This window comes from Oryctolagus cuniculus, chromosome 2 (genome assembly GCF_051225735.1).
Source record: "Oryctolagus cuniculus isolate XC-2025 breed Fujian yellow rabbit chromosome 2, ASM5122573v1, whole genome shotgun sequence".
NCBI lineage: Eukaryota > Metazoa > Chordata > Mammalia > Lagomorpha > Leporidae > Oryctolagus > Oryctolagus cuniculus.
This window is the reverse complement of record NC_142868.1, coordinates 55,954,053-55,967,443: the sequence shown is the minus strand read 5'-3', so window position 1 is coordinate 55,967,443 and position 13,391 is coordinate 55,954,053. Positions and strand designations below refer to the sequence as shown.

Here is a 13,391-nt window from a genome sequence, read left to right as displayed (position 1 = left end):
GAGTGGGAAACAGGTTCTCTGACAATGTTGTTAGGATGTAAGATATGCAAGGTCAAGGACCACTGTATTTAATGATGCTATTTGTTCTAGAAATCTACCTGGTTGATGTTGATATCATCTTTAAAAAGCAATTGTTCTCTACTGAATGTATAAAAAACTTGACTTTGGGTACTTATTAAATGTAGATTCTGAATCTTACCACCATGGTCTACCCTCACCCAAGCATTTCTCCTTCAATATTTTTTTTGTGTGGAGTCTATGCATTTGAATTTTGACACATATTTCAAGTGATTGTTTTTGATAGATGGTCACAAAACTACTTTGGGCTGGCACTGTGGCATAGTGGGTAAAGCTGCCACCTACAGTGCCAAAATCCCACATGAATGCTGGTTTGAATCCCAGCTGCTCCACTTCTGAGCCAGCTCTATGCTATGGCCTGGGAACACAGTGGAAGATGGCCCAAGTTCTTGGGCCCCTGCACCCACATGGGAAACCTGGAAGAAGCTCCTGGCTCCTGGTTTTGGACTGACCCAGCTCCAGCCATTGCAGCCATTTGGGGAGCAAACCAGCGGATAGAAGATCTCTCTCTCTCTCTGTGCCTCTTCCTCTTTGTAACTCTGCATTTCAAATATATAAATAAATCTTAAAAATAACAACAAAATCTACACTTCGAAAACCACAAAGAAGAGCACAGAAAAGGCCAACTCCCATTCTTTCTAAGAGTTTGAGAATGCTATAGACGTTTATGTTCAGATTAATTTTGTAAAACAAGCACTGATGCATCTTGGTTTTTCTTCTATCTCAGGATCAAAAGTCAAAATGAAATTTATAGCACTTGCTGTCACTGTTGGACTAACTTTGCTGCTAGGAGTCCAAGCCATGCCTGCAAATCGCCTCTCTTGCTACGGAAAGATACTAAAAGACCGCAACTGTCACAACCTTCCAGAAGGAGTAGCTGACCTGACACAAATTGATGCAAACATCCAGGATCACTTTTGGGATGGGAAGGGATGTGAGATGATTTGCTACTGCAATTTCAGTGAATTGCTCTGCTGCCCAAAGTAAGGAAGGAAAATCACAAACGGTATTGCTTTGAAATATATGCAGAACAACTCTTTTAAAGATATCTCAATCATAATAGCTTTGTTGAAATTAATCATCCCTTTTAGTAAAATTCTACTCAAATCCTAACTACTTCCTAGAATCATTACCATTATGTAGGAACTCAGTGGTTTTAAGAAACTGAGTTTGGCAGAGTTTAATAAAAGTAAATGAAATCTAGAAGATTCAATGTATTGAATTCTAAATTTCCCATCTGATGCTTACCACCAAAAAGAAAAATCTTCTGGTAGTAAAATGATCCTCAAGGTTTTCATCTTAAACCAGTTTGAAAACTCATAAGATTTTTAAATACAAACCCAGTGAATGAGATCAAGTAATAAGCAGACCAGAACAATTTAGTAAGAGTCAAAGGGAAATTTTCTAGTTTTGCATATTAGTTACAGAAGTAAACTAAATAAAATTTTGCAAGAATTTTTCTACCATTGTTTTCATATTTAAAACACATTAATTTGCAAAATGGGTTTATTTTAAGTACAAAACAACAGATCAATCAATAAATATTTTTAGCTCTTGATTTTAGAAACTGTTTTCTCTGGTTATTGAGGAACTTTCAAATTTAATGATCTTGCTGGCGCCGCGGCTCACTAGGCTAATCCTCCGCCTAGCGGCGCCGGCACAAGGGGTTCTAGTCCCGGTTGGGGCGCCGGATTCTGTCCCGGTTGCCCCTCTTCCAGGCCAGCTCTCTGCTGTGGCCAGGGAGTGCAGTGGAGGATGGCCCAGGTGCTTGGGCCCTGCACCCCATGGGAGACCAGGAAAAAGCACCTGGCTCCTGGCTCCTGCCATCGGATCAGCGCGGTGCGCCGGCCGCAGCGCGCTGGCCGCGGCGGCCATTGGAGGGTGAACCAACGGCAAAGGAAGACCTTTCTCTCTGTCTCTCTGTCTCACTGTCCACTCTGCCTGTCCAAAAAAAAAAAAAAAAATTTAATGATCTTGAGGCCGGCGCCGTGGCTCAATAGGCTAATCCTCCGCCTTGCGGCGCCAGCACACCTGGTTCTAGTCCCGGTCGGGGCGCTGGATTCTGTCCCGGTTGCCCCTCTTTCAGGCCAGCTCTCTGCTATGGCCAGGGAGTGCAGTGGAGGATGGCCCAAGTGCTTGGGCTCTGCACCCCACGGGAGACCAAGATAAGCGCCTGGCTCCTGCCTTTGGATCAGCGTGGTGCGCCGGCCGCAGCACGCTGGCCGTGGCGGCCATTGGAGGGTGAACCAAAGGCAAAAAGGAAGACCTTTCTCTCTGTCTCTCTCTCTCTCTCACTATCCACTCTGTCTGTGGAAAAAAAAAAAAATCAAATTTAATGATCTTGAACATTTCTTACTGAAATTTAATGTTTTCAAATTACTTTGAACATATGTATGCTATCATGTTTTCATTCTTTTAAGAAATCTGAGGGTGAAAAGCCAGATATAATAATCTTGCCAAAGAAAGGTGAGGAAAGTTGAAATGACCAGCACTGTCACATATGACTAGTTACTATCAATGTGGGGACTAGAACCCAGCTATTCAACCTTAGACAAGATTGTTCTCCTACCCAGCCAATTGATTCTCAGAGTGTAGTTTCCAGAATAGCAGCTTCACTTGAGGTGTTGTTAAAAATGCCCATCCACCCTTGTGCCCCAAGGCAGACTCTGCAGTCAGAAACTTTGGAGGTGGGATCCAGCAATTATGTTTTAACAAATCCTCCAAACCCAAGTGTTTCTGATGAATTATAACGTTTGAAAAACATCTCAATGAGCAGTGCTATCAATAACTTCAGTTAAGCCAATGAAAGGACTTAATTTTTCATGGATTACATAAATGAAATGTCAACTAATACTAAAATGCCATGTGTGCTTTTATGTTATTATATGATCTGACACCAATTTACTGAAATGGACTTACGACTATCTACGTTAACAGATGAGAACAGCACTGTGGTTATATACAAGTAATTTCTCTCTGATTTGGGGATGTTGTTTTCCCAGCAATAGCAGATTTACCTTACTAAATATATATCTAGTAAAACATAATGATAATATCATTTTGTACAGACATAAAATTTTATATTAGTCCATGTGTTTTCATACATTGTCTTATGTGATTTTTCTAACCAGAGAGGAGTCAAGTAGCTTTTTAAACATTTTTCCTTTTACTATAAAACTAGAAATCTATTTAATGACTTTCTAAGAAATTTTTAATCTTTTTTTTTTCTGGGACCTCTAGATTTTAGCTTCATGGCCCATTCCCCTATCAGAGAAATGAAATTGTATGTTTGATTAGGAGATTTTGAAATTACTTAATCTTTCCCTTCCTTTATAGACAAATGATGGCATAATATCAATGGCAAATGAGGGGAAAGTGGAGTTGGTTACCTTCTTAGACTTCATTCTTCTTGTGGCTAGTGCTCTCACTCATCTCATTTTGTTTTGTTTTGTTTCACCTAAAAAAAATAGTCACATCTGAAACCCTGTAAATCATTGTCCATTTTTAACCAAAAAAGATTAGCATGTATCTTAGCTTTCAGCTGAATTTAACTGATGTTTTACTTTCTTTCAGAGATATCTTCTTTGGACCAAAGATCTCTTTTGTGATTCCTTGCAACAATCACTGAGAATCTTCATGTATTCTGGAGAATGCCATCTCTCATTTCCCAAAACTGCACTACATCAGTATAAATGTATTTCTAGTTTCTACCCATTAAAATAAAGGACAGATTCAATAAATTCTTACTTGTGTAGGACAAGTAAATTTGGTTCAACAGTAGTAATAAAAGTTAATTTTAGTATTCTTTGTGCATATTATTGGCATTGGTTTAAAATTTGTCTAAAATTTTTCATTTACCACATTCAGTGAAAGAATTCAGTATCCCAGATGAATATCCACATTCCTGGTTCAAAGATTAAGAATACTGTCAGGTCTTAGTTGGAAATTATTGACTGTGTATACTTGTACTTACTGCTGGAAGAATCATGGATAAACTGAGTTTCTTGGAAGACAAGCCATAGATTTCTAGTAAGAAAAAACGGAACCCATACTTGAGTGTATATTATATATTCCAAGTACTTAAAGTGCATTTTCATTTTTCTCTCATAGCAAACAAAAACAAAAACCTTCTAGACAAATATCATCCTTCTCATTTTTCAAATGTCAACTCAAGCTTAACATATTTGCTAAATATCAGAGTAGAATTCCACTTCCAAAGCCCATATACTACACTTGGCTATATCTTTAACATTATGATTCATGTATTTAAGTATCAATATTTCTTGAGAATAACAAAACACACATTAAAATAAATACATACTGGATGTCAATTTAGTCACAAAAATTTTCAAATTAAATAAAACAGATGCTTTAAAAGATAATTTCTGATTACTAGAGGAGACAGCTCTGGATTCTGCCCTTATATCTTAAGAGGCATGCATCTAATCACAGTGGCCATTAGAAGTAATTTCAGAAAGCCTTTCAATAAAATATATTAAATGTATGCTAATTATCAGTCATTATTAACATACAGTAATGAATAATATGAATTTACCCTCTTGGAACTTCTGCTTAACAAATGTGAAATAATTTAACAAATAATTATGTATAAATGTGAAGCCTGCTACAGAGAATAGGGTGAAATACACAGCATTATGGGGAAAAGTTTGAGAAGCACCACAGCACATGGGCAATTTGGGAGAAATCCTTTTGGAGTTAAAATGACACTATTTCATTGAAATACATCCTTGGAGGTTCCTGTCCTGTTTATGAACATGACAGAACATTATGCAGTATTTATTCAGTGTTCAGTAAGTATTACTATGTTGGTGGAAACAATTTTGAAGTAATTATAATTCAGTTGCTCTTAAAGTCTTTACAAACACAATTCTGAACATATTTTCAAGTAGTATGACTACCTACAAAATGCATGACAAAGTAGAATTATAAGATGAAATTCAACTACATTTTTTTAGAAATGAATGCACTAAAGAAGCACATGACCTTCTTTATTTTGCCTAATAAAAGTAAAAACAAATGTTCATACACTTATTTTATGCAATGTTTTCTGACTTGCTCACCATGTTTTTAAAAGCAAACGTTTCATTCAATCACACTAATGAGTAGATCCTTTATTTTTCCAAGAGATTTTAGACTACAACTAAGCTTTTATTTAAAATTTTTTATTTTACTAAACATTGTCTTGCAACAATTGAATGAGGTAGATACTGTCTTTACCCTGTTCTATGGGGAAAAAAATGCAAAAGTTTGGAGAAATTAAGTTGTTGATCTAAGTTTACATTATCAGTGAGCAGTAGAGCTAGGTTTTGAATATGGCCACTCTTACTCTTATCTAATCTTAATCACCACATTGTTTGATAGTATTGTCTTGCTTATTTCTTTTTAGAAAAGTGAACTTTCACTCAGATGGTGTATAATTCAGATGGTGTATAATTCAGAGCGCTATTATATGCTAAATGCTTATTGAATAATAATTTCTGTATTTTTTTACATTCTGTAACCTTATTCTATGAGTACCACACTGCTGAGCAAAACTGACAGTAGTACTTACTAATAGCTCATTTCTTCTTGATAAAATTCCTCCTTTCCTCATCATAATCAATAGGTACTCCTTGAACATTGTTGTTCCCTGGGATTAGTTACTAGTCCTAAAGGATTATTAGAAAATTGAAAGCAGTATCAAGTTCAAAAACAATGAGAAACAACTATGGAAAAAAGGGAAGAACAGGTAGGAACATTTGTGGATCATTTTGCAACTTTAATTTCTTTATAATTGCCAATATATACACATGAATTCTTTTTATAATAAATCATTTTTGCAAAAGAAGGAACAAGATAAAGATACCTGCTTTCACTCCAGCTATTTAACATTGCACTGGAAGACCTAGCCAGATATATTTGGCAAGAAAAAGAAATAGGTCATTCAAATTGGAAGTCAGAAGTAACACTATCTTTATTTATAAACAATATGATTTTCTATATAGAAAATACCATGGAATTACACACACACACATACACACACTACTAGACCTAACAAATTCAGCACAGTTGCAGGGTTAACACACAAAGTCACTTTTTTTTTTAAAGGGTGTATTTATTTATTTGAAAGTCAGAGTTACAGAGAGGGAGGGAGAGACACAGAGATATCTTCCATCTGCTGGTTCATTCCCCAGATGGTTTCAATGATCAGAGTTGATTCAAGTAGAAGCCAGGTACAGGAGCTTCATCTGGGTCTCCCACATGGGTAGAATGGGCCCAAACATTTGGAACACCATCTGCTGCTTTTCCCAGGCCATCAGCAGGAAGCTGGATCAGAAGTGGAGCAACCAGAACACAACCAGTAACACAGGCAGTGGCTTTACCTGCTATGTCACAATACCAGCCCCCACAAAATAACTTTCTATCTACCACTAATGAACAATCCAGAAAAGAAATTAAGAAAACAATTATATTTATAATAACATCAAGAGAATAAAATATGTAAGAATAAATTTAACCAAAGAGTTGAAAGATTTGTATACTGGAAATTGCAAAATGTTATAGGAAGAAGTTAAGAAAGAACTAAATAAAGAAAGATGTTCAATATCTATAGATCAGAACTCTTAATATTGTAAAAATGGTGATCTTAAAGAAATCTACAGTTTCAACACAACCCCAAGAAAATTCTAGTGGCCTTTTGTGCAAAGACAGAAAAATCAATCTCTCAAATTTACATGGGTCTTCAAGGAGCCCTAAATAGCCAAAACTATTTGTTTTAATGCTGACACAGAAAGACATAGAAGGACCCAGGGGAAGTTCCTGGCTCCTGGCTTCAGATCGGCACAGCTCTGCTGGCCATCTAAGGAGTGATCCAGCAGATGGAAGGCCTCTCTCTGTCTCTACCTCTCTCTGTAACTCTCTCTTTCAAATAAATAAAATAAATCTTAAAAAAAAAAAAAAGAGTGTAGTACTAGCATAAGAGATCTATAGACCAATGGAACAGAATTGAAAGCACAGAAATAAACACCAACATGTATGGGCAAATGATTTTCAGTGGTTTGAAGACACTGGGGAAAGAATAGCCTCTTTAACAAGTGGTACTGGGCCAACTGGCTATCCACATGCAAAAGAATAAAGTTGGACTCCTATTTCACTCCATATATGAAAACTACCTCACAACGACCCAACAATCTAGATTTAGGAGCTACAACTACAAAACTCCTAGAAGAAAACAAAAGTATTAAAATACATGATATTGGATTTGGCCAGAGACTCTTAAATTTGGAACTAAATGTATGAACTACAAAAGATAAAGCAGATCAACTGGAATACATAAAAATGAAAAATTTTCATGCATCAAAGAACAGTACCAAAAATGTAAAAAGGTAACATAAAATGGGAGAAAATATTTGCAAGACATATATTATGTAAAGTATCATACACTTCATATTTAATAGCCAGAATAAATAAAAGGAGTTCTACAACTCAACAACAACAACAAAAAAAACAAACATTTCAGGCCCTTAGTTACAGCCTGGCTCAGCCTTAGCTGTGGCAGCCATTTGTGAAATTGAGGATCTCTCTCTCTGGCTCTGCCTTTCAAATAAATAAACAGATAAAGAAATAAATATTTTAAAAAATGGAAAGAAGGAATTGGATGAACACTTTTCCAAAGAAGATATACAAGTGGCCAATAAGCATATGAAAAGATGTTTAATATTATATTATTAGAGAATTACAAAGTCAAAACCATAGTGAGGTACCACTATGACACAATAGGAAGGCTTTAAACACACACACGCACACACACACACGAAATACAACTATAGGCACAGTGGAGCAATAGGAGCCTAGTGAGCCTTGGCATCGGTCAATAAGAGCCTTGTTAGGTTACTGGTAGGAATGTAAAATGGTACAAAAACTAGAAAGAGTTTGGAAGTTTCACGAAAAGTTAAATATAGAATTATTGTGTGAGTCAATAATTCCATTGCTGGATACACCTAAGAGATGAAAACATATGTCCAAAATAAAAAAAATTTCTGAAAACAAGTGGAGATGACAATTAATCATATCTAAACTTACGGGACACAGCAAAAGCTGTGTTAAGAGGGAAGCTTATAGCAATCAGTGCCTACATGAATAAATGGGAAAGGTAGAAAATAAATGAGCTATCAATGAATCTCAAGAACTTAGAAAAACAACAACAAACCAAACCCAAAATGAGTAGAAGAAAGAAATAATTAGAGAAGAAATAAACAAAGTTGAAACAAAAAAAAAATACAAAAGATTAGCAAAATGAAGAGCTGGTTTTTGAAAAATAAAATCTGAGATGAAAAAGAAAATGTAACAACAGATATCACAGAAAAAAAAAGAATCATCAGGAATTACTACAATCAGCCCTATGGCAACAAATTGGGAAACGTAAAAGAAATGGATAGATTCCTAGACATATACAATCCACCAAAATTGAGTCACAAAGATATAGAAAACCCAAACAGATCAGTAACAAAGATGGAGACTGAATCAGTAATAAAGACCCTCCCAACAAAGAACGCCCAGGACAGGATGGCTTCACTTGCTGAATACTAACAAACATTTATTTTTTATTGTTTTAAAGATTTTATTTATTTATTTGAGAGATAGAGTTACAGCAAGTGTGAGGGAGAGACAGAGAGAAAGGTCTTCTTTCCATTGGTTCACTCCCTAAATGGCCGCAATGGCTGGAGCTGCACTGATCTGAAGCCAGGAGCCAGGAGCTTCCTTCTAGTCTCCCATGCGGATGCAGGGGCCCAAGCACTTGGGCCATCCTCTACTGCTTTCCCAGGCCATAGCAGAGAGCTGGAGTGGAAGAGGAGCAGCCAGGACTAGAACTGGAGCCCATATGGAATGCTGGCGCTGCAGGTGGAGAATTAACCTATTGCACTGTGGTGCTGACCCCTCTACCAGACATTTAAAGAATAACAAATTCCGGTTCTTCTCAAGCTATTCAAAACAACTGAAAGGGAGGGAATCCTCCCAAACTCCTCCATGAAGCCTGTATCACCTTAATTCCCAAGCCAGAAAAAGATACAGCAGAGAAAGAGAACTATAGACCAATATCTCTGATGAATATATATGCAAAAACCCTCAACAAATTATTAGTTAATTGAATCCAACAACACCTCAGAAAGATCACTCATCTGGACAAAATGGGATTTATCCCTGGTATGCAGGAATGGTTTAACACTCACAAATCAACAAATGTGATAAATCATATCAACAAACTGAAGAACAAAAACCATATGGTTATCTTAAAACATACAAAGAAAGCATTTGATAAAATACAGCATCCTTTCATGATGAAAACCTTAAGCAAATTGGGTATAGAAGGAACATCCCTCAACATAATCAAGGCAACTTATGACAAACCCACAGCCAGCATCCTATTGAACAGGGAAAAGCTGGAAGCATTCCCCACCAAGATCCAGAACCAGACAAGGATGCCCACTCTCACCATTGTTGTTTAATATAGTCATGGAAGTTTTAATATAGTCATTTAGTTTTAGCCATTAGGCAAGAAAAAAAAAGGGACACAAATTGGAAAGGAGGAAATCAAAGTATCCCTATTTGCAGATGACAAGATCCTCTATATAGGGGATCCAAAGACTCCATTAAGAGACTATTGAAACTTATATGAGTTTGGTAAAGTGGCAGGATATAACATCAACACAGAAAATCAATAGCCTTTGTATACACAGAAAACGTCATGGATGAGAAAAAGCTTTCTCTTTTTTTGTAAGATTTATTTATTTATTTGAAAGTCAGAGTTACACAGAGAGAGGAGAGGCAGAGAGAGTGAGAGAGAGGCCTTTTATCCAATGGTTCACTCCCCAAATGGCCTCAACAGCTGGAGCTGCACCAATCTGAAGCCAGGAGCCAGGAGCTTCCTCCAGGTCTCCCATGTGGGTGCAAGGTCCCAAGTACTTGGACCATCTTCCACTACTTTCCCAGGCCACAGCAGAGAACTGGAAGCGTCCTGGCACTTCAGGCCAGGACAGCGTTAACCCGTTGAGCCACAATGCCATCCCCTGAGAAAGAACTTTCAAGATCAATTTCATTCACAATAGCTACCAGAAAAATCAAATACTTTGGAATAAATTTAACCAAGGATGTCAGGTAGCTCTACAATGAAAATTAAAAGACACTAAAGAAAGAAATTGAAGACATTAAAAAATGGGAAAATCTTCCATGTTCATGGATTGGAAGAATCAACATCATCAAAATGCGCATAATACCAAAGCAATAATTTACAGATTCAATGTGATCCCATTCAAAATACCAATGACATTCTCATATCCAGGAAAAATGATGCTAAAATTCATATGGAAACACATGGGACCCAAATAGCTAAAGCAATCATATACAACAAAAACAAAACTGGAGGCATAATAATACCTGATTTCAAGATGTACTACATGGAAGTTAAAATCAAAACAGCCTGGTACTGGCATAGAAACAGACTTATAGACCAATGGAACAGAATAGAAACTCCAGAAATCAATCCATGATCTACAAATAACTTATCTTTGACAAAGGAGCTAAAATCAGTCCCTGGAAGAATGACAGTCTTTAACGAATGGTGCTAAGGAAACTGGATGTCCAAGTGTAGAAATATGAAACCAGAACCTTACCTTACACCTTACACAAAAATCCACACAAAGATATCGAAGACCTAAATCTATGACCCAATACTCTCAAATTACTAATGAACATTGGGCAAACTCTGCAAGACATTGGCATAGGCAAAGACTTCTTGGGAAAGACCCCAGAAACACAGGTAATCAAAGCCAAAATTGACAAACGGGCTTGTATCAAGCTGAAAAGCTTCTGCACCACAAAAGAAACAGTCAGGAAAGTGAAGAGGCAACCCACAGAATGGGAGAAAATATTTGCAAACTATGCAACTATTAAAGGATTAATATCCAGAATCTATAAAGATCTCAAGAAATTCAACAACAAAACAAAGAATCCAGTTAAGAAATGGGCAAAGGACTTGAACAGGCATTTTTCAAGAGAGGAAATTCAAATGGCCAACAGGCACTTGAGAAAATTCTCAGGATCACTAGCCATCAGGGAAATGCAAATCAAAACCACAACAAGGTTTCATCCAGTTAGAATGGCTCACATACAGAAATCAATAAATGACAAATGCTGATAAGGATGTGGAGGAAATGGTACCCTCATCCACTACACTATTGGTGGTAATGTAAACTGGTGCAGCCACTGTGGAAGACAGTATGGATATACCTTAGAAATCTGAATATAGACCTACCATATGATCCAGTCATCCCATTCCTGGGAATTTACCCAAACCAAAAGAAATCAGCATATGAATAGTGTTATCTGTATCCCCATGTTCATTGCAGCACAATTCACAATAGCTAAGACGCGGAATCAACACAGATGTCCATCAACTGTTGACTAGATAAAGAAATTATGGTATATATACACTATGAAATACTAGTGTTATAAAAAAAAAACGGAAATCCTGTTTTTTGCAACAAGATGGACGCAAATGAAAATCATTACATTTAGTAAAATAAGCCAGTCCCAAAAAGACAACTACCATGTTTTCCCTAATCTATGGTAACTAATAGAGTATATGAAAAATAATGTTTTAGAGTAAAATAGACATTTCAAGATCTGATGATTGTTTACAGCCCTTGTCTCTTTCGTAAAGGAACAGTGTTTTTGTTGTTGTTTTCTTTATCTTCATACTTTGTTGAACTCTTTTACTACATGTAGGGTTAACTATATGATTTTTAAGTAAACTGAAAAATAGACCTTTGTAAAAATTAAGAGTGGGAATGTGAGAGGGAGGAGAAGGGATGGAGCATGTGGGAGAGGGAGGGTGGGGGGAAAGTGTCCCTGTGCTCCTAAATCTGTATGTATGAAATACATGAAATTTGTATAACTTAAATAATATTAAAAAAAAAAAAGACTCAAACTGATAGAAAAAAAAAACATATTCCCACAGAAAAACTTGCACAAGAATGTTCGTAGCAGTCAGCATTCCTCATATAGCCCAGATAGAAAACCAATGGTCAACAATGGGTGAATAGATCACCAAATGGTGGTATACACATATAATGGAATATTTTCAGCAATAAAAAGAATGAAACACTGATATATGCTTCAACTTATATAAGCCTTGAAAACATTATATACAAAACAAGCTAGATATAAAAGGACATAGGCTGGGCCGGCGCTGTGGCGTAGTGGGTAAATCCGCCACCTCCAGTGCCAGCATCCATGAGTGCCAGTCTGAGTCCCGGCTGCTTCACTTCCAATGCAGCTTTCTGCTATGGCCTAGGAAAGCAGTAAAAGATGGCTCAAGTCTTTGAGCCTCTGCACCCATATGAGACACTGGGAAGAAGCTCTTGGTTCCCGGCTTTGGGTCAGCACAGCTCAAGCTGTTGCAGCCAGTTGAGGAGTGAGCCAGTGGATGGAAGACCTCTCTCTCTCTCTTTCTCTGCCTCTCTGTAGCTTTGCCTTTCAAATAAATAAATCTTAAAAAAAAAAAAAAAAAAAAAAAGACATAGGCTTTGTGATTCTCTTTATATGTCCATAACATGCAAATCTATGGAGACAAAAAAAAAGTGAATGGGGAGTAGAAGGAATAGAAACTATTAAATACGGATTTTTTGGGGGTGATGAAGTTTTGCAATTAGAGATGGTGGTTGTACAACATTGTGACTACACTAAATACCACCCAGCTACATATTTTTAAATGGTTGTAAATATAGAAAAAATATAGTTCATTTTCTAAAAGATATTTTTCAGGAATTAAGTTTTAGTCTTTTTCTAAATTGCTCTTTTACAGTTACCAAATGATATATTTTCTGAGGCCATGCTACACATTCAGTATGCTTTCTTCCTCCTACTTGAAAAGCAGTCAAATTCGAATTCTTCTTTTGTATCCTTACAGAGATGTTTCTAGGTTTTTTGTTCAGATATATGTAAGTAAAAAAGCCTTCCAGTGAGTTTGTAATTTTTAAAACCCAATAGAGGCTGGCACCATGGCTCACTAGGCTAATCCTCCGCCTTGCGGCGCCGGCACACCAGGTTCTAGTCCCAGTTGGGGTGCCGGATTCTGTCCCGGTTGCCCCTCTTCCAGGCCAGCTCTCTGCTGTGGCCAGGGAGTGCAGTGGAGGATGGCCCAAGTACTTGGGCCCTGCACCCCATGGGAGACCAGGAGAAGTACCTGGCTCCTGCCATATCAGCGAGGAGTGCCGCCACAGCGCGCTGGCCGCGGCGGCCATTGGAGGGTGAAC

The 13,391-nt window shown here is 37.2% G+C and overlaps 2 long non-coding RNA genes across 2 annotated transcripts in view; one reads left to right on the top strand and one right to left on the bottom strand.

Moving 5' to 3' along the window:
• The window catches only part of LOC103345485 (uncharacterized), a 100,316-nt gene extending 96,671 nt beyond the window's left edge, over positions 1-3,645 (bottom strand). The window contains exon 1 of the long non-coding RNA XR_016229921.1: positions 3,468-3,645. This is a non-coding gene — a long non-coding RNA (uncharacterized LOC103345485). The remainder of the gene's footprint in view (positions 1-3,467) is intronic.
• The window catches only part of LOC100357121 (scrapie-responsive protein 1), a 35,851-nt gene extending 32,033 nt beyond the window's left edge, over positions 1-3,818 (top strand). The window contains exons 2-3 of the long non-coding RNA XR_515364.5: positions 806-1,061; positions 3,652-3,818. This is a non-coding gene — a long non-coding RNA (scrapie-responsive protein 1). The remainder of the gene's footprint in view (positions 1-805; positions 1,062-3,651) is intronic.
• Positions 3,819-13,391: the final 9,573 nt, after the last annotated feature.